General features: G+C 37.3%; 1 protein-coding gene across 1 annotated transcript in view; it reads right to left on the reverse strand.

Annotated features, from left to right (window-relative positions):
- LOC131030692 (peptidyl-prolyl cis-trans isomerase FKBP20-1) overlaps positions 1–26355 on the reverse strand; it is a 90426-nt gene extending 64071 nt beyond the window's left edge. The window contains exon 1 of the mRNA XM_057961591.1: positions 26026–26355. The gene's annotated coding sequence lies outside the window, so the exon portion shown is untranslated. The remainder of the gene's footprint in view (positions 1–26025) is intronic.
- Between the last annotated feature and the right edge of the window lie 1174 nt (positions 26356–27529).

The raw sequence follows: 27529 nt of genomic DNA on the forward strand, positions 1-27529 counted from the left end.
AGTTGACGACTGTGAGAGGCAGAGAGTTGATGACTGTGTGCCACGTGTTTTAATTACTTAAAGTTAATATCTTAAAATCGCCAAAATTTTATTTTTATGGTTTGAAAATAGCTTGAAATCGACAATATTTTATTTTTATGGTTTGAAAATAGCATGAAATCGCCAATATTTTATTTTTATGGTTTGAAAATAGGTTGAAATCGCCAATGCAAATATTTTCTGGTTTTTAAAACATTACCATTCGCCCATGCAATTATTTTTTGGGTTTTAAAAATAGTACAATTCGCCAGGATTTTTCACAAACTTTGAGCGATCACGGCTAATTCGCCAATGGAGATTATTATTTTTCTCCGTAAATCGCAAAAATTTGCCAGTAAAATTAAAATTTTCCTCGGAATTATACAACTTTCGCCAGGTTTTTACACCTTGTCCAAGGGGGGGTTTCTTAAAGTTTTCCCTAGTCTTAAGACGACTTGTGAAAGTTAGAGTGGCACTATGCAATATGGTGATCAGCACCAATTGGACTGTATGGAAGCAGAGTAGCACTGAGAGGGCAGAAAAAATTAGGGATAGAATACTAAATGAGAAATGGTGGGATCTTGTTACATATCTCCTAATTATCACTGAGCCCATCATGAGCATGATTCGCTATACAGACATGGATAGGCCTTGCATAGGTGAGATTTATGATGGCATTGACTCAATGCTTGAAAAAATAAAGGTCACTATAAATGAAAAAGAGAATGATCCCCAAGAGAAATTCTTCAAAGAACTGGAAATAATTATTGTAGAAAGGTGTAATAAGATGACCACTCCTTTGCACCTTCTTGCCTATGCCTTGACACGTAAGTACTATAGCAATCAGTTTCTTGATAAACCAAGAAGGATCCCACCATGGAGAGATCTAGAAGTATCTGATGGGTACAAGGCAACATTTCTTAGACTATATCCCGATGATAATTTGCGAGATGTTGTTACAAATGAGTTCATAGAATTCGCAAATGGGAATGGTCTAAGTGTTGATACACTTCATCATAGATCGAAGAAGGATGCTCATAGCTGGTGGTACTTCCATGGCACATGCTTCCAACACCTACAACCCCTCGCTATTAAAGTTTTATCACAAGTAAGTTTAATTAATTAAAATTTTTAATTTACAAGTTTTAGTTTATTTATAGTTTACTTTGTCTTCATAGGTTGCTAGTAATTTTATTTTTATTAATGTATAACTTTAATTGTTTACTTTGTCTTCATAGGTTGCTAGTTCATCTGCTTTAGAAAGAAATTGGAGCACATACTCTTTCATCCACTCAGTAAAGTGCAATAGGCTGCTATCAAAAAGAGCGGAGAATTTAGTATATGTGCATTCCAACCTACGTCTTCTTTCACACAAACAACATGACTACACACAAGGGGAAACGAAGATGTGGGATATAGAGCCAGAGCATACTGATTTGGATGCTCCTGCTTCTCAGCTTCTTGCATTGACACTTGATGACTCGGAAATTGAGCCAACTTATGGTGCAAGTGCAAGTGGCATTGGCTCATCTAATGTCAATGTCAATGAGGAGGAGGAGGAGGAGGAGGAGGATGAATTAGATGATCCATTTGATGATTAAACTTTAAGTTTATATTGTTGAAAGTTGAAACAATGATACTTGAATATTTTGTCATTTTGATATTAAACTTGATGTATATGATGCTATTATGGTATGATCATGATGCTATGATTACAAGTTTATGTTTGTTTTGTTGTTTATATGATGCTATGTGACATGCAAATTTTAATTCATGCTTATAGGCTTCACAAATATCAAAATATATATATATATATATAAAAAAAATTACATGTTTTTGTACTAACGAACCCAAACGAACCCAAACCCCTTTTCAAAATTTTGTCGTACCGGCGTACCGGGTTCTTCGAACCCGAACCCAAACCGGCAACCTAGGTATTTTATGTGTTCGCATGTGCATAAAAAACACATCAACAGGTTGGTCGACAATTGTGTTCCTCTTGGCAACCATCAAGTCCTTCAAATAGATTGCGTATTGTCAAGAAAATAGTATGATCTAGTCAGATCACTCTGATCCTTGGCTAACCATCTCTAGTGGTCTTCTAAAATAATTTCATGTGTGAATAAAGATATACTTTACTCCTGTATATGGTATGCATTCTCATCTCTATTATTAATTCAAGTATTCCTTTTATCATATGAAGCAGTAAAAATTTGGTGTCATTGCCTTTAAAGAAATCGAACTCAATGTAAGACATTTGTGCCCTTAGACCCCAATAAAGGCAGAAAGAGACCATAGGTGGTCAAGACCAAGAGATCAAGCTATCTTTAAGGGTCATAGAACAAAGGGAATGAAGAAGAAGATTGCAAGAAACACTTAAGGAAAATACACACATACAATTCCCAATTCGAAGCCCTTTCCAAGAACTAAGTAAAAGCCAAAGCATAAGTTAAAGTTGGAGTCAAGAAGAGAAAAAGACTTCCACCGCAATAAAATACACGAAGGCAAAGTGGGAAGAAATAGCAAGGCACTTACCACTTCCTAACGAAGCAAACCTGGACCTTGTCGATCAAGTCAAAAAATCATCAATACAATCACCACTAGAATATGAAGAGTAGGAAGGAGAGTCCACAAACTCATTGTTAGAAACATACAAAAACAACATTCGACTCATTCAAGATCTACTACTTATAGAAGAGCCAATAGGAGGATTAGAGCTTAAAACTCTACAACAAAGGGAACATAGGAAAGATTCTGAAGGCAACCCAAGAGTGTACAACGCTAGGAAAGGACAAGTAGAGGATTTTCACATGGCTGAGAGTGCAAGAAAAACATTGGAATGTATGAATCAAAACTCTCCTACTAGGTTTTAGGCACAAAGGTTGCATCAAGGAAAAAAAAGTAACTACCCCAGCAAGTCCGAACATGGAGAGGCAGAAACTTCCAAAATTCACAAGGAATGGATCAAAGGACCCTGTATGGCACTATAAGACTTGTGAAAAAATCAAGACAACAAATGGGCAAGATGATAAAGCAATTTGGCTACCATCTTTTCCAGCCACCTTGCAAGGTGTAGTGATTGACTGGCATAAAGAAATTGACCAAGCCTCTCGAAATACATGGGAGAGATTAAAGAAGGCCTTGAAGAAGAGTTTAAATTGTTTCGTCGTGATAATGAAATAGTAGCAGAAATTTACAATACAAAACAAGGTAAGCACGAAAACGTACAAGCTTATAATTGTAGAATTAAAGAATTGCTTGTAAAGTTAGAAAAAGAACCAACCAACAGTCTCAAAAAATGATGGTTCATGAAAGGTCTACTTTCGTCATTAAGAAAAAAGATGAAGGTAGTACCACCCTCTTCCTATTCAAAACCTTACAATTAGGCAAAGGGCATAGAAAGCAAAGTTAAAATGTCCCCGTGCAATAAAAGCAAAATAGAGAAAGATGGAAGTTCCAATACAATAATGATAATGAATCGGGAACGATACAAGTGCTTCGGAGGGACTTGCTACAAATGATGAAAGAATTGAAGGCAGAGAAAGAAACCAACAAAGAAACTAATGAACTATGCTTGCACAGAGTGCAAATTTGAGGGGCACGTAAAGGTAACTATCCCATAAATATGTTTTGTGAGATTTGCTAGATTATGGGTCAATCAATAAAGGAGTGCCAATGCAATTTGAAGACCTAGAGTACACAAGTACTCTTTCCACAAGGGGAGCATTCCACCCCATCGAAGCCACATAATGCATCTCCAAGCAATTATCGAAATCAACGAGGAGGTTGAATCCAAATACAATATGATGCCAAAAGACACTATCATACAATGCCATCAATGTAGCAAATGGGGTCACTTTGCAAAAGAATGACAGAACAAGCATGACAAAGTGCAGTTATTGTGCATATGGTATGGACCTAGGGACCATGAAGACATTGGATGTCTGAAGCAAAAGGTTAACATCAACCTAATTGATGATGACCTGGCAAAATGAAGTATTAGCCATTACTCGTGCCCAAGCAAAGAAGGCTATGTACCTAGACCCACCTATAGAAAAAGAAAGGATTCGTGAAGCAAGGGATGAAGTGGAGAATGCTATGGCTAACAAACAATGTCAATCAAATGCAAATGCAAGTACGGTAACACATCAATTACCTTCAATTCAAATATTACAAGGCATGTACTTCAAGCTTCCGTACCAATTATGTTAGTAGATTTATTCCAAAGCAAGCTTGAACTTTGAAATGTCAAGACTAATATCGCATGAGGGGAGAATGAGACGGTGCATGCTACAACCGAACTAGACTCTAGCAAGAATGAAGATCCAATAGCTAAACACCTGTTGTTAGGCAACCAAGTGATCGATCCAATGTTACTGACAATTAACATGGCAAAGGAACCAATTGTGGTGAACATGGAGAACCTTGGATTTCACCAATAAAATTGTTGATGGTGAGTTTGGTGTGAATATACTTCTGAAAGACACTTGGAGAAGTTTAGGCAAGCTAACTACTTGACCCCCAACTTTCCAATTGGTGGGTGCAAATCAACAAGGTATTAAGGTACTTGAAGTTTTAACGGGACAAAAGGTAATTATCGAAACCCAAGCATTTTTGTTGAATTTGTGGCCATTTCATTAAGGAAGAAAGTATATGACACATTGTTGGGTCGAGGTTGGTTGCTAGCAGCCAAAGTTGATCACAACTGGTAAAAGAACATAATCTCCATTGAGAACAAGGATTAAAAGTATACAATTGATTTCCATAATCAAGCAACCAGTGAGTAAATCAGTGAGTAAGCAGCTTCCTCAAATTTGTTAGATTCAAACTTTAAAGAATGGACGAAGAATCAAGATTCGATGGAACCAAACAAAAGGAATTTGGAGTTACAATCATTTTCGAAGAATGAAACAAATTCTCTACATGGCCTATTTCATTGGCAAATGGAGGATTATGAAGTATTTCCATTAAACTATAATTTTATTGAAGCTATAGGAGATCAATGAAGACAAACAAAAACTGTATGATGATAAGGAACCAAGGAAGAATGACTTGGAAAAGACAACAATTCTAGTAGAGGTATCTAATTTTGCTGAAGAATGCAAAATTACTAAAGAACATCTCATCTAACAAGAACACTCTCAAGAAGTTCTTTCCTCCAAGGCAAGTGCATACATCTAGGTTACAACATTCTTTCTATGGTTATTGCTATTCAAGTAATCTTTTCAGGTATGGAGCAAGGGGCAATAGAACACATATGAGATATGATTATGGTCGGAACGAAGATAGAAGACCTAATGGATTCTCAAGTAGGAACTACAATACATATGCTCCTTTGAATTATAACTCATATGTTCCTTTAGTGGATTATAGTGTTGTATGTTACAAATGCAACAACTATGGACATATAGCACGCCACTGCAGAAGTCATTTTATGGAACCTTCGAGACAAAACAAGAAGATAAATACACTTGGCAAGCATAAGAAAGAGAAACCAATGCAAGTCCAAACTTCATTAAAACCTAAGAAAAATTGGAAGAGGAAGCTAAATCAGATGAAAGATAAATCTATGCAAGTGCAAATTTCATTATATGCACAAGTAATATCTCCTAGTTCATAAGGAGAATAGCCATTTTAGAGGGAGCTAAGTATGAGACTATCTTTCAGCCCCATGGAGAAGATAACTCAAAAGATGAAGCATCACAAAACTTGAAGAGACAATATACTTGTACGATAGACTAGTATCAAGGGAAAATAATGAATTGATATCTACATAATTTCATTATATGCACAAGTAATATCTCCTAGTTCATAAGGAGAATAGCCATTTTAGAGGGAGCTAAGTATGAGACTATCTTTCAGCCCCATGGAGAAGATAACTCAAAAGATGAAGCATCACAAAACTTGAAGAGACAATATACTTGTACGATAGACTAGTATCAAGGGAAAATAATGAATTGATATCTACATAATTGTTGGAAATGTTTAAGACCCTAGATGATGAGAGATTGCATGCCTTTAACCCACGCACATGAAGAGATTGAAGACTTGGAAGAGCTAAGAATAGGGAATTAAGGTGTCATTCAAATCTATGTTGAATAATAACAATAGAGAGAAGTATAATGCTTTGGAAGGTAATAAGAGAGGAAAGTTTCAATGTGAGCAGCACTTGGAAAGAGAGAGATCATTTATCAATTTTATAGTCTATAGAGGGTATTGAAGAAATAGAACAAGTGAAAAGAAGTGTTATCATTTGAGAGCAAATGACAGAAGATTAAGTTCCCATGCAAGAGGATAATAGCAAAAAGAAGAAAGACAATCATCTTGTTGTGGCAATCAGAAATCTCGAGGAAGAGAAATACGATGACAAGACACTCAAAAAGATGATATTTATCTGGCAGCCATGGATAGAGAATGATGGGATAGATAAACAAGTTCCTAACTTGTTAAATTAGAAGAGATGATCCAGCTCTTGGACAGCTATAGAGGAATCATGTCACCCAAGCAACTTAGAAAACAAAGGGTGAAGAGTTGGAGAAAGAGGGGTATTATAGCAAGAGGGAGCATAAGAGAATCTTTGTGGGGGGAAGAAGCATATTCTTATTGCATTGGATATGATTATGAACCACAAAGAATACGAATGGATGTTTCCTATAATCTCCTTGTGGAAAAAGTTTATTGAACATCCCTTTGCCATTGATGTCAAAGAGGAAAAGATATAGAAAGGAGGAGAGTTAGAAAAAAGAGAAAGAATTATAACCATTTCATAGTATGGGGGAGAATTTCATTGAACATTTCTATGTAAGGTTGACATCAACAGCAAAGGGGGAGATTGTTGGAAATATTTTCAATGGTATCAAAGGTACAAAGACGAAGTTGTCACTAATGTCAAAGTGATGTGAAGAAGGGTTTTGTTGTCTAAAGCATATTATGATTAATGTATGGGCGAGGTTCTTAGAAGGTTGGTTGTCATTGATGTCAAAGGTGTATTGAAGATTGTTAGCAAGCTTATTGCGATTAGTTAACAAAGAATGTTTCCCTCGAAGAATTGCCTTTCTACATGAATGGGATGCCTCTCTTCATAAGACCATGCAATGTTATAACTAGAAGATGAATGGAAAATAAAATAAGTCGCCTCTATTCAAAGAGATGTCTCTTTACATGAAGAGACATAAGGATATGTAGATATAAAAGGTGATGGTGAAATGTCGAGAAGAAGATGAGTGAGTAGCAAGAAAAGAATATCATTCAGATGTGAAGAACAGACCCTTGAAGAGGAATAAGAGCAAAATTATGAAGGAAATATGAAGAATATTGCAGATCTATCTGACAGAATATTGCAGATCTAGAAGAAAGACATATGCAGATTTGTGAAGCATTTATGAAGTTATGCACATTTGTGAAGACTTCGCCATATGGCATTCAAGGGAGAAGCATAATAAAATTGTATGACAATTATTAAAAGAAAATTAAAATTAAAGTTCATTACCTTTCAATAATATGGCCATATAAGGAAATAGAAGAAAATAATTAATTAAGTTTGTATAGCTCAAACGAAAGAAAAATTATTTCCACCTTATGCTCTTATGCTCCTTGCAACTCCACCATATGACCAGTCACCAAGAAAAAAGTAGTACGATTTCTTCCTATTGTTCTTCCTGTATTGCCTAGAAGCAAACTTATGTTGGGGATTTCAAAAGAATTGCAAGGGTAATTAGAGCACAATGTATGGTCTACCCAATCCAACTTCCAATCTTCATTTTATGTCATACACACTTCATCACATTTGTTTTCCACCATACATAATATCTAGGATTTTGCGATATGGCCATTAGTTGCTTCTTCTATTATACAGCCTTCTAGCCCTTCATTCCACAATTGTTCAATATGCTCAATTCGTTGTTGTTATTCAGTCTAGCGAATCCCACAATTTTGTTGTTGATATAAGGCCTATTCATCACCTTCCCATAATTGTTGTAGAATTCTTGACTAATTATCCTTCTATAGCAATTGTTGAGACTTCTATTGCAACTATCCAACCTTCTATAGTATGCCCTTTCTTAAATTCTAAGTTTTGCAGAAAAATGAAGCATTACAAGCTAGTAAATTGGAAGAAAATGCCTTGGCAAATGTTCAACCCACTAATGCATTTTAAAAGTCAAGTACACCTTTAGGCTTGGCTTCTTGCTTGTTTGGTCCTCCAAAACAAGTCATTGAATTATATAGCCATTGGCAACTATGTTCTTCCTACAAAATGCCCTGTTTTCTAGGTCTATTGGCTATGTTGATGATCAAGGTATACTTCATAAGTTTTCCTTTCTACTTCCAACTCAAGAAACCAATGCAAATTTTAAGTTAGCCATAACCAAGGCTCACATTTCTAGGATCTTAATCCATAATTCATTATGGAGCATTCCCTTGTTTTGGAATGATCAAGTTATGATAAGGCTATTATGGCTAGCCAAGGAAATCATCGGCTCAAAGTTAATGCTTCCTCTATCATGCCATCATGAGTTTGGAAAACTTTACTTAATATTACTTGATCTATTATTGTTCTCTACTTGTCAGCTCAAAATCTGACTTTTCTTTTCGGGGGGTAATGATGTACTTAGTGTAAAATGCTTTTGTAATGTTTCATTAATTTGCTTGTATCCAACTATGTTGATTTATTTGTTGACTTGTGGGCAGCTGTTAAGTGTCGGTTGTTAGTACTTGTCAATAGGGTTGTATTCTATTTGGCAACCATTGAGTACTTCCAACATATCCTCCATTAAAAGAATCGAGATAGATCATTAAATGAATCGAAAAAATATACTAAACCATCTATGTACTTGGAAGTGTGTTTAAACACACAAACTCCAAGAACAAATAAATGATTTGGTGTTTGTTTAACATAACCTCCATCTTTAGCTCAAGAAAATCCGCGGTTAGACAAACTTGCCATTCTAATTATTGCTTTATTGCAATTTCTTATGCTAATTTCTAATACTTATTCTACGTACATCACTAAATTATGCATTCAATTTTATCATATCAAGGGGCATTGAGGATGATCAACCGATTGACCTTGATGAATTGACCCTTTAAGCAAATCAACATCTTCAATAAGGATACAACACAAACAAACTAATACAATTCAATCTTCTTATGATAAAGACTAGCATTTCCCATGCTGAAGCTTGGAACCTAGACATACTTCATTATCAAAAGCAATTTGCTTACATGTATGACTTTTACTATGAAGCAAACATGGTCCAAATTTCTTATAAAGACACCAATTCCAAGCTTGAGACTACTGACAATGAACACGAAGCACCTTATAATCCCCCAACATATCCTCCCTTAAAAGAATCGAGATAGATCATTAAATGAATCTCAAAATATACTAAACCATCCATCACCAAACACCTCCTTCCACACCTTTGGCCATAACCTTTCAATGTTGCATGTTAGATCTGCTAACCAAGAACCTGTTGCTTGTCTTTTGGACCAATCAAAGTGGAAACTAATCTTAAAATTATGGATACTAATCCTATAAGTTGATAAGCATCCATACCAGTGACATAGTGGTGGCAGAGCTTGCTTAGAATTTGTGGAGCAAGGTAGTGTAGACTTGTTGGTAAACTACTGCCCTTAACTATGGCAAGCAGGGTTCCAAACCCTTACCATGAAGAGATATGCATTTATTTGCTTCAGCATAGAATGTCTTGGAAAATGATATTGCACAAACAATGTAATGGAGAGCAAAGTCTACATATGCTAAAAGAAGATTCACCTGATCTAGGGGTGTCACTATTGATCCCATGGTGGGCTTTGACAACAACGTAGATGTTACAATCGCATCCATTGGTAATTTCAAAATCAAACTTTTGCCAGCCTCTTGTGCTACCCATGCACGTGTAGGTGAATGAACCAACTTTGCAAGTAGGCATATAGCTTCAACCTTAGGTATGGTACTCATTGCATTTACCATTTAAATAACTTTCTTCAAAACAATTGATGAAAATTCCCTAGATAATTGTGTTGTCATTTCCTGACCTTGAAGTGCATCCATCATACTCCCATGCAATTTCTCCTGAAAGGAATTCATGTCATTCTCTAAGTACCAACATTAGTTTCTATCTCACATAACTCTTGTCTTCCATTCTCATGATCTAACCTATTTTTGACCTCACACTTTTCTTCCAAAGATGCCTGTAAATTGGCTCTACAGCAAGTTGAACAAGCTACATGAAGAATTTCCACTTTGTTAGGCAACTGTTTCACCTTTTGCGCTTCTGACAGCAACATGTTTGCTACAGCTGAAAAGTAAGCTTCAGTAAATCTCTCTTTTCCTTCACTCTGTTATATTGTTGGACTTTATCATCAACCAATATATATCTCTGCAGATTGATTCTTTTTACCAACTTCTTCCTGGCTATAGCAGCTACATGTTTATATACTGTAGACGTTTGGATTGTTCTAATTAGCCCTCCACTTGATTAGGTTTGTTTCCTGAACTGGAGATATATTACAATGACTGCTCTCAATTTTATGTTCGAAATCAAATTCACAACTACAATCTTGCTTAGAACAACTTGGATTAATAGTGTCTTGTTTGTTTTGTTCGACCTTCAAAGGTTTTGAAGATTCTGTATAAATTACCCACTCTTTGATACAAACAGATTGGTTGAGTTCCTTGGGGTGAACAAGCTGTTAGCATTGCATTATGTGTTGTCATTGATGTCAAATCCTTGGTCCAGATTAAGTCCGGATGTGGTATGATGAGCAGGAGTATTTGATTTAGGTATGTTGTGCGGTTGGAGGTTTCCCGGTTTCACCGAATGCATTTGGTATCTCGAAAGATGTTTCTCGATATTATCTTTGGGTCCGGATTGGTCCAGAGCTCAAGGCCTTAGACCGGATATTGAGGTTGTATAGCATGCGGATGTGTTTTAGGTCCGGCTTTGGTAGTGTATGTAGCGTGTTGATATGTTCAATGAGGAACGGTGTGATATGAACCACTTCTCATTTCTTACCACCACCGGAATGTTTAGTGGAGACCTATTTTAGATCTCTATCTCAGCCGACATTGAGAATTATGATTTCCGGAGACTGTATATATAGGAGTTTAAATTGATGGTTTGAGACATGGCTTTTTGTGTTGAAGATATGCAAGATTGAAAGAATCCAATGATTGTGTGAGTATAGTGTTGCAGATTACTACTGGAAGCAGTTCCGGCAGTGCAGACTGTGTTTTCTTGTGGTGGATTCTCTTTGTCTTTCTTTCTTCTTCGACAGTGAGCCTTTCAAAGCAGTGAGCACCTTGGAAATGAGCCACCCTTTGTAAAAATCACCTTAACCGGTGTTTATATATTGAGAATTAGCATTCTCCGTGGTTTTTCCCTTCTCGGGTTTTCCATGTAAATTTTGGTGTTTCGTGTGTCTGATCTAATTATTGCATGCATTTTCAAATTATGTTTATTATTCTAGATCTGTGCATTAAGGTTTAAAAAAAAAATTATTGTCAACTGATTCACCCCCCCCCCCCGCCCTCTTAATTGCCCGGATATTCAACAATTGGTATCAAAGTTGTGGTTCCTTGATATAGAGCTTAACCGCTTGAGTTAGATCCTGATCAAATGGCACACAAGTTGTCCATTCCTATCTTTGAAGGATCTGATTATAGCTTTTGGAAAGTGAAGATGAGAGATTATTTGGTTTCTCTGGGTTACAATACTTGGAAGGCTATGGAGACTAAGTATGTTCTACCGGCAAATGGTCTCAACACTCCGAATGAGATTCAAGCTTTTGAAGAAAATGAAAAAACAAGGTATCCTATTTTCAGTGCATTATCAAAAACTGAATTAACTAAAGTCATCTCTTTGAATACTGCTCATGAGGTTTGGTAGAAGTTGAAAGACATCTATGAAGGAAATGAAAGAGTCAAGTTGACAAAGAGGCTAACAACTAAGAGAAGATATGAAAATCTGAGGATGGAAGAAGGCAAAGATATTGTGAGCTACTTTGAGAAGATTGATACTGCACTAAATGAGATCAAAGAACTCGGAGGCACTTTGAGTGATGAAGATGTGATTGACAAGATCTTGATGACATTACCTGTAAGCTACAGTGATAAGATCTCAGCAATTGAAGAAACTTATGATCCAAAGAAATTCTCCAGAGAGCAGTTGTTTGGTACCCTGACTGCATTTGAAGGAAGTTTGGAAAAGACAAAGACAAGTCAAAGACCGCGTTCAAGGCATCTGAAGACGGTCCGAATGATGAGGAGAGCCCGGATGAGGTGGAAGCAAACTTCGTGAGAAAACTGAAGAAAGGCACTAGCAAATACAAAGGTATGTTACCCTTTAAATGTTTTAGATGTGGTAAGATTGGTCATATTGCAACTAGATGTCCGAAAAAGGGAAATAGACAGAAATTTAAGGAAAAAAGAGAAAGTTCAACAAGAAGGCATATTATGTTAAGGATGATGTTGGTACTTCAGATGATGAATCAGAGTCCAGACTATGAGGATGATGATTGCTTGTTTTTGGTAGAAAAGGATGTTCCTAAGTTTGATATCTCTAAGACTGTTGCTAATGCATTTCATGCTAGAAGAAATAAGAATGAATGGTTAATTGACAGTGGATGTTCAAATCATATGACCAGTGATAAAAGTAAATTCATAAAACTTGAAAGATATGATGAAGGTTCAATTAGATTTGGAGATGATCAGATAGCACAAATTGTTGGTATTGGTTCAATTACTTTTGATGGAAAACATAACACTGACAATGTTTATCATGTGAAGGGTTTGCATCATAATCTCTTGAATGTTGGATAGATGTGCGAAAATGGATACACTGTTGTTTTTCAGGACAATGGGTGTGAGATCCGGAAGGAGTTTGGAACGCTTATTGCTACTGGAAGGAGGACAAATGGAAATATGTACCAGTTGGAAGGAGCTACAAAACATTGCTTGATATCACAACTTGATGACAGCTGGCTATGGCACCGGAGGATGTGTCATATCAACTTTGATAACTTGGTACAGATCAGTTTGAGGAGTGCAGTAAGAGATTTGCCCAGATTGACTAAACTGGAGAACATCTACAGGGAATGTCAAATAGGAAAGCAGACTAGAAGCAAATTCAGAGGAAAGGAGTACTCATCCACCGGATTACTAGATTTTGTTCACACAGATCTTTGTGGTCCGACCCGGATAAGGAGCCTACAAGGTGAGAGATATTTCATGTTACTGATTGATGATTACTCTAGAATGACTTGGATTGCATTTCTGAGAGAAAAAATTGAAGCATTAGAAAAGTTCAAGATATTCAAGGCAAAAGTTGAGAATGAAGTTGGTAGGAAAATCAATTGTTTAAGGTCTGACAGAGCAGGAGAATTCATCTCGGATGAGTTCAATGAAATCTGTGAAAAGCATGGCATCAAAACACAGTTATCTACCCCCCGAACACCTCAGCAGAACGGTGTAGTTGAAAGAATGAACCAGACTATACAAGAAGCAACTAAAACCATAAAAAAAGGAGCAGAGTTACCGGAAGTCTATTGGAAAGAAGCAATCCATAAAGCAACATACACACTTAACATAATTTTGTATCGGAGGAAGTATGGTAAGACATATTATGAACTATGGTATGGCAGAACTCCGACAGTGAAATATTTCAAAGTTTTTGGAAGCAAGTGCTATATCCAGTTTGATGAGGAGAATCTTGGCAAGTTTGATAGCAGAGTAGATGAAGGCATATTCTTGGGTTATTCTACAAAGAGCAAATCATATCAATGTTTCAACAAAAGATTGAATAAGATTGTTGAAAGTGCAAGTGTAAAAGTTACGAGAAAACTTCAAAGGAATCAGAGATAGCAGCAGGATATGACTCAGATGAGTCCGGAGAAAAGGAAAGGAAGGAAGAAACCAGGAGTGAAGAAAAGAATGATGCAGATGCTGATGCTGCATCCAAGACTCCAAGGTATGTCAAGAAGAATCACTCAGAAGAACAGATCATCAAATATAAGAGCAAAGGTGTTACCACAAGGAGCAAAGCAGCACAAGAACAGGTCTTGTTGTGTTTGCTATCTGAAAATTAGCCAAAGACAGTAGAAGAAGCTTGTAATGATCTAAACTAGATGAAGGCAATGAAAGAGGAACTAGATCGGATTGAAAAAAAACAGACATGGGAATTATTCAACAGACCAGAAGACAAGAATGTGATTGGTACTAAATGGGTCTTCCGGAACAAGTTGGATGAAGATGGAAAGGTTGTAAGGAATAAAGCAAGGTTGATTTGCAAAGGATACACTCAGATTGAAGGAATTGACTTTGATGAGACTTATGCCCCGGTTGCAAGAATGGAGGCAATCCGGATGTTCCTGGCGTTTGCAACATTCAAAAACTTCAAAGTTTATCAAATGGATGTGAAATCAGCATTTCTCAATGGAGAATTAAAAGAACTTCACATTGAACAACCAAAAGGATTCAAGTTGAAGGATGATCCAAACATTGTTTGCACATTGAAAAAGGCTTTGTATGGACTGAAACAAGCTCCTAGAGCTTGGTATGGGAGATTAGACAAGTATCTAACTAATCAAGGATTTCAGAAAGGGTTCAGCGGATAGCAACTTGTACTTCAAGACAGCTTCAGGTAGAATTCTAATTGTGGTAGTGTATGTTGATGATATAATTTTTGGAGGAAATGAAGACGTGTAGAAGATTTGCTGTTGAGATGCAGAAAGAATTTGAAATGTCCATGATTGGTGAGTTGAATTTCTTCCTTGAATTGCAAGTTAATGAGAATGATAAAGGAATTTTCATTTTTCAGTCTCTAAGTATGTCAAAGAACTATTGAAGGAGTTTGGGCTGGAAAATTCCAAACCGGTATGTACACCTATGACTACCGGATGCAAGTTAACTAAAGATGATAAATCACCTAAGACAGATGCAAGTCGGTACAGGTCAATGATTGGAGGACTGTTATATCTAACTACTACCAAACCAAATATCATGTATGCAGTATGTTTGGCAACAAGGTTTCAGCAAGAACTGAAAGAATCACATGTTGTAGCAGTAAAGAGGATTTTCAGATATCTTTAAGGTACAGAAGAATTTGGTTTGTGGTATCCCAGGAACTCAATTTTTAACCTCACAACTTACACAGATGCAAACTGGATCGAAAGTGTTGATGACAGGAAAAGCACAAGTGGAGGAGCATTCTTTCTTGGCTCCCGGTTAGTTGCTTGGCCGAGTAAGAAGCAAGATTTTGTGTCCTCATCTACGACAGGGACATTGTAGCATCTTCTTGTTGTACTCAGATTTTATGGATGAAGCAGACTCTGAAGGACATTAGTGAAAATTTGATAATCCTATCTCAATCATGTGTGATAATACTAGTGCAATAAACATTTCAAAGAATCCGGTACAGCATTCCAGAACAAAACATATTTCTATCAAGTATCACTTTTTGAGGGAAAAGGTTCTAGATAATGAGGTCAGACTTGAGTATGTGCCCACAAAAGAGCGAATTGCTGACATTTCACTAAGGCGTTGTGCAAAGATACTTTTGAGTATCTCCGGCAAAAGTTAAGGGTATTAGCCCCTACCAATTTCAACTAATGTGCATTTCAGGTGTGCATTGGTCCAATGAACAACATGTATATTCATTTCTGGACTGATGCCAGTGTGCTTCCTCTCAGGGGGAGCAGGAATGAGTTTCTCAGGGGGAGTTTTGTCCACCTTTGTCATTGTTGTCAAAGTGGGAGAGAGAGATGGGTGTGCACAATGATGACCTTTCATTTTCCATGTTGTTGTTGTTGATGGATGTTGTCATCAATGACAAAGGGGGAGATTAATAGCATTGCATTATGTGTTGTCATTGATATCAAATCCTTGGTCCGAATTAAGTCTAGATGTGGTATGATGAGCAGAAGTATTTGATTTAGGTATGTTGTGCGGTTGGAGGTTTCTCGGTTTCGCCGGATGCGTTTGGTATCTCGGAAGATATTTCTCGGTATTATCTTTGGGTCTGGAGCTCGAGGCCTTAGATCGGATATTGAGGTTGTATAGTGTGTGGATGTGTTTTAGGTCCGGCTTTGGTAATGTATGTAGCGTGTTGATATGTTTGATGAGGATCAGTGTGATATGGTCCACTTCTCATTTCCTACCACCATCGGAATGTTTAGTGGAGACCTATTTTAGATCTGTCTCAGTCGACATTGAGAATTATGATTTCCGGAGACAGTATATATAGGAGTTTGATTTGATGATTTGAGACATGGCTTTTTGTGTTGAAGAAATGCGAGATTGAAAGAATCCAATGATTGTGTGAGTATAGTGTTGCGGATCACTACCGGAAGCAATTCCGACGATGCAGACTATGTTTTCTTGTGGTGGATTCTCTTTGTCTTTCTTTCTTCTTCGACAGTAAGCCTTTCTGGTGCAGGGCACCTCTTCTTTTCATGATGTTTTCATGCCATTAGGGGTGTCTAGTGTTTGTTTTGTGTTTACTTATGTTGCCATAATGGGTTGGATCTCAAGGATCACCCTAGATGTAATAAAATGCCTTTGTGTGGTCAATAACCTCTCAGGTGCACATATAAGCCTAGAGGTCTATTAGGCCATGTGGACTTGAAATTTGAAATTTTGTGTTTTATGATCCTAGAATGTTGTCTTAGGTGTTTTAAAGGTTAATGATGTCCTTAGATATGTTTGATAAGGTTTAGGTGCTTAGGGATTCAAAATTGCAAAAGTTGCATAAATGTTGTCATTGTTGTAAAATAAAACTTTTGAGAGTTGCCGGTTGGAATGTAACTTCTCTCCAACGGTCACAACCATTTCAACATTGGTTGTGGTCGTTGAGAGAAGCCTATTTATGCTTGTACAACCGATGAGAAAGGTTGTTGAAGGTATTGGATGATTTGGAGAAGTTTGGAGGAGAGTGGAATAAAACAAATCTGATTTTGCCAAAATTGGATCACTTTTTCGTACTGTCCATACAGAGAATTGAATGGTTTTGTAAGATTTTGGCTTGGTAAGGTGGAGCATTGAGTTACCTTTCAAATGAACCCGGTCTGACCCCTTGAAGTGGTGTTTGAAGGAAGATATTGACAATTTGCCCTCTGCAGGTCTGAAACCCTCCATTTTCCTAGGGTGTCGTATAGATGATGCCCTAACTTGTAATCTATTCATTGGTTTTCAACGGCCATTGGTAGAATGCAAGTTAGGAGGGTGTATTATGAGATTCCAAAGGGGCGAGGCCAGAGGAGTTGGTTTGGCATTTTGCCACCAAGCCCTAGTCTAAACTTTGTGAGGGTTTCGATTAGAACAGTCAAGAATTGATTGATTGCAAGATGCAAGACATTGGGAGAAGGAGTTAGATAGTCGAATTGGGGCATCTAGACACTAGACAAGCCCTCTGAAGCATTGGATCTTCCTTGTGATCCCATTCCCATACACTTCCCTTGTAATCCAAGCCTAACTTGATCAACTAGGTCTGTGACCCAAGTAGGTGTCTAGGAGTGCTGGAGCAAGTTGGGGATCTCGTTCTTTGGGATCTGAAAGAAGTTCCAAAAGGGTATTTGAAACTACAATTTGTTTTAGGCCTTGTTTGGCACTTTTTGGAGTAAAGACTGAAAAAGCAGTAAAACAGGGCTACTAGCCGAGTAGGTGCAAATAGGGATAAAGAACAAAATTTACCATCCTTGTGAGACAAGAAGGTTGTGGAAGGTCTTGTTAGGACCTAAGGACGTAGTAAAGGTGTTTGCCAACCCTTGTGAGGGGTAAAAATCAATTTTTGGTTTTGAGTGTGAGTTGAAGCCTTCAAAGGCTTGAGATTGTGTGAGTAGAAGGTGAGAGTGTGTGTGGGGTTTGCCACACTACTGCTGAAGACCTCTGCATTACTTTCAGGGCAATGAGCCCATCTGCAGTGAGCGTATTGGCAATGAGCCTTTCAGGGCAATGAGCCCACCAGCAGTGAGCCACCCTTTGTAAAAATCACCTTACCCAGTGTTTATATATTGAGAATTAGCATTCTCCGTGGTTTTTCCCTTGTCGAGTTTTGCACATAATTCTTGTGTTTCATGTGTCTCATTTGATTCTTGCATGCATTTTCAAATTCTGTTAATTCTATTTATTATTCTGAATCTATGCATTAAGGTTAAAAGAAAAAATTTATTGTCAACTGATTCACCCCCCCCCTCTCAATTGCCCGAATATTCAACACAAGCATCGCATGTTGTCATTGTTGAACCCATCCACAATATGAACACCACAAGCTATACAATTATATTATGTGTTTTGCTCAAGTGAAACTCCACTATGATGTATCTTGATAAGCCTCTCAAGGCCTTTCTTGTTAGTAAATGTAATGCAAAGATTCCCACCAAAAGCATATAGGCTAAGTCCTCTTTCGATGTTACAAGATATAAGGGTCCAAAATCAAGCCTCTAAATATCCCTCATCAAAGAAAAATTATCTCCTAGGCCCAAATTGGTAGTATGGACAATTTTGGATGAAACAATTCATGCAACCTTCCACATTCCCCTTTTAAGGATCTTTTTCATGATGGCAAAACTGAAATATCAATCCAACACAATCATCTCTGTGACTTTGAATTTCAGCATTAGAATCAACTAAGACATCCTCCTCAACATGGCAACTCTGAAGATTAATTATTTTCCACGACAGCTCACCTTCTAACAGATCATTGGGCAATTCGTGGATTGGAACATTTATTTCTATCTTGGCCTCTTCGTGTTCAATAAGCAAAGCTTGCTCCACCTTAACTTCATCAATGTTTTGCTTGTATTTTGACTGTTCTTCATTCTTCTCGACTAATGGAATGAGGCATGGTCTCCTAGAATGGAACACAATATTCTTCTATCGCCCCCACCAATTTTGTGAAAAGAGGAAAAGATACTTTCTCCTACATATCTTCAATCTTTTCAATAAGATCATTGTCTATACCATAATAGGCAATCAAGTGATCAATTATGATTGGATCATTCTCACTCCTGCTTTGCCATTTTCTTTATGAGATCTTTCTTATTAATTCCTCATATTTTGGAAAAGAGATAATTGCCTTCAACTTCCCTAGTTGATGCATATATTTTTCATACCTTTCAGCAACCTCTGCAAGCTGAGATTTATAGTAAATTACCACTCCAATCTCTTCTCCATCCTTGTCATAAAGAGCCATCACAAGATATTCTTAACGAATGCCATGATCAACTTTCCCTTTGAATCCGATGATTCACAGGCTCTAATACCACTGTAAGATACCCTTCTCCTAAATAATTTTGATACTGGAAATTCTATTATAACTGCCTACAAATCCATAATCTTAGAGATAGAATGGAATAAATATTGAAATCAGGTTGTTCATAAACCACAAATTCAAAATGTAGGAGTTCACAGAATTATGATAGCCATGATAAATACTCTACAAATGGATTAAAGAAATTTGCTTACAGATATTAACTCGGCATTCATATGCGATATATCAAACTTATAAAACCTCCAGGCCTGATTTAAATAAACTCTTTGAGCTATCAGAGTGCAGGTGTCGCTGCGATCTGATTGAGGCAAATGAAGGATTGATAGGTGCCTTGAAAGTGGAGCTGCTTCTTCCTGAGCATAAAGCTATTCTCCTTCTACATATTGGTGTGACCCTCTGGTCAAGACAACTTCAATACAAATGCTAAATGCAAGTGTATTTCTTCCCTACGTGACTTCTTGGTAGTTTCCAGTGAATTCTTCCTCTATAAATGTGTGCACCTTCTTCCCTTAAATCCGCGATCTAGTTATAAGTCTCTGAGGTTTTCGTCCCAACAGACTAGAGTTCCTGAAATGGATTTGCCACCCTTTAATAGGCATCATACCCTCAAATGCAAACAAGTTGGCCCAAGAGAAAATAAAAAAATTAAATTAAAAATTTATTAAAAAATACATTATTTATTTAAACTTGCCTAGGTCAGCCTGAAACGATATTATATTATTATCCATTACTACGTCCAAGTCAGCTCCAAACAAAATGATTAAAATAATATTATTATTTAACATTATTTATTAATAAATAGTGTTAAAACAACACTTTATTTCCTGTTTTCAAACATGTTTAACTGAAACTTATTTGGGGACATGACAGAAAAGGGAGGGGGTTTGCACGTGAAAGTTATTTAATAATTCAAAAAGGCCTTTTGAGGGATAAATGAATTATTTCATAATTTCAAATTGCTTATTTTCCCTCCAAAAGCTATAAAAAGAGGTTGAGGGGGCTCATTTGTGGTTATGCTGATGAATGACACTGTTATGTTGTTTGATTGAACCTGGGAGTTCTTCCACAATAATCAGAGCATGAAAACCCTCTCAAGATTTTTGGTTTTGAATTTGAGAGATAATCTCTAGCTAGACTGGAGTGATTTTATTCAAGAGTCACCATTGTGCAAATTGCAGTCTCGATTTGTTGTTTTCGGCCATGGGCATTTTTTATGTGCTTTAAATTTGCAGATCGATGAAGTTTGTTGTTGAAAGGGCGAAAGGTAGAAGTTTATGACTGGTTGTACCATTCCTTTCTTATATCAAATTGTATATCCATCATTGAGCCCATAGTTGGTAAACTTGGTGAGTATTTACCAAGTTTCCAAGTACTCGTGAGATTTTAAGTCAAACAAGTATTTGCAAGTTTAACTCACAAGCCTCGCTGACTATTTTGTGACAGAAACTCACCAAAATTGGGCAATTATATGATAAAAAATCACAACAAGGCCTGTGCACGTGGAAACACGAGAAGAACTAGGGTTAAACACACCTAAAACAGTATCTTCAGTTTATAAAACTCTACATTTGCCCCTAAAGACCTGTTGTCATTTTATGACACCCTTGGTCCATCGGTGAGAACCGATCAGAGATACGATCCATGGACCGGCGCTGCCCCAGTTGATCAAAGTGACAAGCAGTGGAATTATGAAGTGTGAAGTGTTGTCTTGTCTAGAGGAAGTTCCTTCCTTAGCCTTTTCTCTCTTCCCTGGAACTCCGGAACCCCGAGGTTCCGAAGTTCCTTCCTTTGCTCTCTAGTTCCTCGGAACTCCAGAACCCCGAAATTCCGAAGTTCCTTTCCCTTGCCCTTTTCTTTTCCCGGAACTCCGGAACCCCAAGGTTCCGAAATTCCTTGCTACTTCTCCTTCCCTTGCCCGGAACTCCGGAACCCCATGGTTCCAAAGTTCCCTCCTTGGCCTTTTCCTTTCTTTCTCCGGAACCCCGAGGTTCCGAAGTACCTTTCCTTAGCCTTTTCCTTTCCTTATCTCTTCTTTTGTTCCCCAGAACTCCGGAACCCCAAGGTTCCGAAGTTCCTTTCCTTTGCTTCCCTTCCTCTTTCCCGGACTCCGAAACCCCGTGGTTCCGAAGTTCTTTCCTTGCCTTTTTCCAGTTCCCTGGAACCCGAGGTTCCAAAGTTCCTTTCTTGCCTTCTCTCCAATTCTTCTGAACTCCAGAACCCCAAGGTTCCGAAGTTCTTTTCTCCTTTCCTTCCCCTTCCCCGGAACTCCAGAACCCCGAGGTTCCGAATTTCCTTCCTTAGTCTTCCCCACTTCGGGAAACCGAGTTTCCGACTTCCTCCGACTTACAACACTTCTGGATGGCGTAATCAACACTCAAAGCTTTAAATGCTCCGACGACTCTTGTGACTTGTGCACCTTCTTTTATGGAGCTACAAGGGTTGCATTTAATGATTTTTGCAGGATTTCCATCAAGAGAGGTACAAGGCCATGCTTATTGTGGTTACTTGTGTCATGCCTGCATGCTCTGACTTTGGAATGTCAGTCAATCCACCTTCTAGAAGTACCTTTCTTCTTAGGATTGCATTTTTAGGGTATGGCCAAGTTGCTTGCATGTACACAATGTCAGGTGCATGCACTTCCTTGCATTCCCTGACTGACATTTCCCTGCACACACAAGGGTCATGATCTCTCTTATGCAACCATTTTCTATATAAGGTTGTTATGCCTCATTGTAAGGGGTTCTCTCCTTGCTGGCTTGAGCTATTCTATGCTCTTTCACTTCTCTTAAAGACTTGTATATTTTTGCATTTTTGCAACTGTAAGTTTGGCCATTGGCCTTTGAATGAATTGAAATCATCATTCTTGCCTTACTTCAACTTATGGATGTTGTGTATTTGTTCTTACCTTCATTATAAGTGTATGTTTGTGGCTTTCTTTCACATATATGTTGTGTTAACCTATTTCTGGGTGTGACTTGTGGGAAACCTTCTCGCCTCTTGACATTCAGCAAATTCTAACCTCCATACATGCATTGGGGTCATTCATACAACTGAAGTTTGTGCATCTCCTGGTATTTTAGTTGATTATTTGTGTCATTTCGGGTAGGGAGAGAAACAACCTCTTATCTTGGTGCATCACCTCCTTTCATTTTAAGCATTTCCCTCTTCCCTTTTCCTCTGCAAGTTGTTAGGATAGGCTTAGGAGTAAGTTTTGATGCACCTGGATTGAGAAGGAAGTCGGCCTTCTCCGGAGATTCAACCCCCCTGCGCAAGGTCGCACACTTCGAAGTTGTTTCCATATTTCACGAAGTTGTTGAGTTGATAGCTCCGCAAGGGTGCAAGCTTTTGTGACAACAAGACCACAAAGCTTTGATATGTTGTTTCTATGAAGCAAGAAACTCAAGGGTAACTTGATGTGATGAAATTGTTGAACACCAAAATGCATTGACATAGTTAAGCCATTTGATCTAATGAGACATTAAATACAATAAAATCCTTGAATATTACCGAACATTGATACAATAATGTATTCAAACTCCATAAGGATTTGATACAAGGAAGTCCTCAAACTCCTAGAAGCATTAGGCATTTCTTTAACTCAGCAAAATATCAAAATCAAGGGAAAAACATAGGTTAGACATTGTAAAAACTCTGTTTTTTGGGGTTTATAAGCATTGCTTTTTGCCTTTTAAAAATTATAAAAATAGCGTGTGCCATGAAGGTCTGTTTGGTTTTGAAGGTCTTCATTTGGGCTAGTTGGCAAGGGCTCTGCCCCTCGACCCCACCCTGTATTGTGACAGGGAACATCCCAGAGGTGCTGCCCCTAGACCCCCACCAAACTCATTTGATACATTTTGTCGCTATATTTTGGATAAGTGTTTTTTTCAAAAAACTATTTTTATTTTTTTTTAATTGAAGTGTTTTTTAAGGTGCCAAGTTTTTGTCAAGTTTTTCTCAAGTACTCTTGGAGTCAAAAAAAAAGTTTGGCTTGCCAAGTACTCTCCAAGTCTGAGTTTGCAAACTTTGGCTGAACCCACATAAGGTATAGCTTCTGAGTTTGAAATTCATTGATTGCCTTAGAATCGCCTTGTTTCAATGCATGGAAGATTGCTCATTTTGAAGGAGGGCACAAGAAGAGGCCATACTGTTTTCTCCCCACTGGGTCGTACCATGTACAGGTCTGGTGTGTGAATACTATGCCAATGCACTGCCTGTTTGAGGTTTATTTGTTGCTATTTGGGGGTGATTTGATGTCTAGGAGCTAACATAGTAGTTTGAAGGTGAACTTGACATGGATTTGATTTCAGTACATCTGGGGTGTGTTTTGCACAGTAACTGGAGTGGTTTATGTTAAAGAACTGTCATTGAAGGAGATCTTTATCAATTTGGTATGCATTTTGGGTGATTTGTTGAGCTGAATAGAGATTATTAGCGCTACACATATCCATACCAGACCTGCAATATCAATATGCAGCGACCAAAGTGTTATTCCAGACTAATACTTGATCATCTTGCTCATCAAATTCAAGGTATATCATTGCTATTTCAGTTGAATGTTGTGTTTATGAATATTTGGCATATTTTGGGGGTAAGTTCAGCATTTGTTTTGTATCAGCACTTCATTATAGCAGATATTCAGTGATTATGATGCTTATGAACTAATCCTGTAATCTTTCAGAAGGTTATACCACCGAAGGTTTATCTTTCTGAGCATTTATATGTCACACTAGATGGTAATACTACCAATGAGTTAATTGATGATTGTTGGTGCTTACTGCGCTGAACAAGTAGTTTTTGTAATCGTCCACCACTGGACAAGTGGAAGGGCTTGTTATTTACTTTCAATTGTATACGCTTTCCCACTGATAGTGGATGTACCAAGTTGTTAATTGCTTTCAATTTGTATAAGATTTCCCGCTGAATAAGCAGATGTGCCCCCTCACTCAGCACTGGACAACTGGAAGATGCAATTTAATTTCCAGTAATATATACACATCCCCCTAAATAAGTAATTTTGGCCGGCTTGCCACCAGATGCTTTTTTCCAAAAAATTGTTTTAAATGCTTTGTAATCCGGAATACTATGTGCTCTCAACTTACCATTTCTGAGATCTAGGTGATCAAAAAGTGGAAAGGAAATTATACTTTTTCTTCAGTCGAAAGCTAACATACTTTAAAAAAAAAATTGAGAGTGATTATTACACTAAGCTACCATTTACAGTGGGAAGTTGGAAATTTGCAATTCCTGCAAAGAGATCTTTACAGTTTTTTTTCCATATGGTAACATCCAATTGGTGCTAGAAAAAATTATATATTTTCCTGTGTTTCTTCAAGTTTCAGGGACAGCTTAATAAACCAAAGTTTCGGGATAGCAAAAAAAAAATTAACAAATCAAAAATTAATAGTTGAATATTTAAAATAAAAATAAATTAAGAATATCTAAAACAACTTAAAAAGATGCTGAAGTTAAAAGTTAAAACACATGAACATTTAAATAAATCTACTAAAATTATAAAAATGGGGATAGGATTAAATTACGACTTGGCAAACTTAACTCCTTTAGTGTAAGTTCTAATAATCCAAGACTCCAATATACTTCCTCCAGATAGCATAGGATAAAATCTCTTCTTGGGGTTGACCTCCCACCCTTTAGTAGTTTACCATTGAGTTAACCTTCCATCTAGAACAAGGCTCTTCGCTAACATTCGAATAAACCTTTAGACACCACCAATAAGATGAAATCAAAAGGTAGCCAACTTTCATAAAGTTGTGTGTTTTATTACTTGCTTCAAACCAGGAATGCCCTCCTGTCTACATTCTTGAATCAACTAGATTTTGTTTAAGGAAAAGCGTTGATGTTATTCAAAAATAGCATTGGCAAAGAATCACTGAATTTAATTGCTTTGTAAAACGAGTGATCCCAGTTCTGGTATGAATGTACTAGAATCACATGAAACAAATTCCACCAGGTTTACACTGTCAATTAGGCTTCGCTAATTCTCGAAGGCTACCTAGATTCCTCACTGTCTTCTCTATCTCCCGACTAGGCTTGATCTCAGTTACGACAAGCTCGCAGGAAGACTTCCCACATTTTCTTTATTAGAATGTCTTTTTTACGATGTTAAGATTTGTCCGCATGGGGGTATGCCTTACCGCCCAGACCCGCCAGGGCATTTCAATTTTAGCAAAAATCAAGCGAACTTCCCGGAGACAGCCCAGTTTTGTTAAAAAAGGGGAAACACTCAGCCTTAGACTCCTAAATTTCCTCTACAAAGCCTGCTGGTAATATTGCTGAAGTCCCCCCTCCCAGGGAACGGTAAATTGTCCTATTTCCTCTCTGCCTTATATTTATAATTATTAAAAAAAGGTATTTTTCTACTCAAAATTTCGCCTTAGCTGCTGGCTTGTTTTACCTGATGGAAGTGCCAATTAACTTTGAAAAACGGTATATAACCCCAATGATATGCCGCAAGGGGAATTTACTAAAAGCAATAAAAAAACAACATAATATCATAAAGAGTTTCATCTGTCCAATCACTTGCAATGAGGTTTCATGTCACAATATGCCTCGTGGCTAAATCCCAGGGATGCCAAACCAAACACTAAAAACATAACCAGTGCAATTACTCACAACATCAAAAATGCCCATATAGGGGTAACAGTAAGAAATCACGTCTACATAACCTAATTTAGCCCACTCGTACATAAATCTGACAAAAATGCAGAAATAAATTACTCACATATAGAAAGTAGTGAAGGTAGAAGGCAGGATTTTTTATGAGAGTCCTTCAATTTACGTGTTTGCAGTAGACGTGAAGAAAGCACTTATCGATGAGAAAAGTAGGGGAAATAGCAAGAGGCGTTAAAGGCGTGAAGCTTTTAGTAAGTACTGTACTTATGACGTAGGGAGATTTACAGAGGAAGGCGTATGCCATATCACCACTCTCTGCTGTGTTTTCTCTCGTCGCCCACGCCCTCTTTCTTGTCTTGGGTATTATCAGATGATCCGAAGGGGTTTTCCAGCTAAATATGAGTAAATGTATCGTATAACCACAGTCAAAGGAGAGCGTTAATTGTTGATTGTTATCAGTTTAGTTAGTACCTGTAGACTAGTAGTTTAGTTAGTAGTAGACTAGTTATTCAAAATAACTAATTAGAAGTAGGGAAATGCGCATTGAGATGTATATGTAGTTTTCATACATCATAATTTATGGATTGGTGTATTTGGGTTACCCATGTCTTCATGTCGCTGTTTATGAGCATTTTCTGCTTAAGCAGCTGGAAAAAAAAGACACATGGATTCACCATATTTTTTTGCTCTCCTATTTACTTGCCTAGAATTTTGGTTATGAATTTTATTTGTAAATGTAGACGTCTAAAAATGGTCAACGCTTGTGGAGTCATACTTTAAAATTTGCGAATTGCCTTATTTTAGGGTTCTTGCGTCGCATTAACATTTCTTCTATGTTGCGCACTTGGTCTTTATCATTTGCGAGCATCGAGTCCTCCTTCTACATTCCTCATTTTTATCGCTTTCGAATTAGGTCTTGTCGATAGCAATCTTCAGTCATGATTATGGTCGATCTTATCCTGCCGCATCATGGTGTGTGCTCATTTATCATCATTTTGGACATCGTCAATCCTAATCGATGATAGAATTAGGGTTTTGTCCTCTTGTCAATCTTTCAATCATCTTTAGCTTGTTAGTAATCATTTGCGATTATCAATTTGTCAATCTTGTCATTTTGCGATCGATTCGTCATCGATCCTTGTCCTTTTCAATCATGTCAATTTGGATCGATTAGTCATTGTTCCTCGTCAATTGGTGCCTATCAATTTGATCTCTTTGTCAATCTTGGTCAATTTGTCATTGATCTTTGTCAACCAATCTCAATCATTTATCAACATTGGTCCTTTGTCAATCAGAATCATGATCGAACCTACATTAATTTCTTGTTGTCTTGACCTAATTCCTTGTCCTCTTATTTCTAGGGTTTTATGATTTGTTTATTTAATCCTTTTCTTCTTCTTTGTGGGTTAAATAAATCTATTTATTTAGTCCTAGGTCTCTTTCATGAATTAATTAATGGATGAAAACCTATTAATTAATTCACCTAATTTCTATTTCTGCTATTTTCTTTAATTTTTCTAATATTTCCCCTAATTTCATTCCCTCATTTTCTCCTATGTTTATGCTTCCATTTGTTGCAATCATGGAGGCTATTTTCTCTCTTCCCTTTTGTC

Source organism: Cryptomeria japonica, chromosome 4 (genome assembly GCF_030272615.1).
Source record: "Cryptomeria japonica chromosome 4, Sugi_1.0, whole genome shotgun sequence".
Taxonomy (NCBI): domain Eukaryota; kingdom Viridiplantae; phylum Streptophyta; class Pinopsida; order Cupressales; family Cupressaceae; genus Cryptomeria; species Cryptomeria japonica.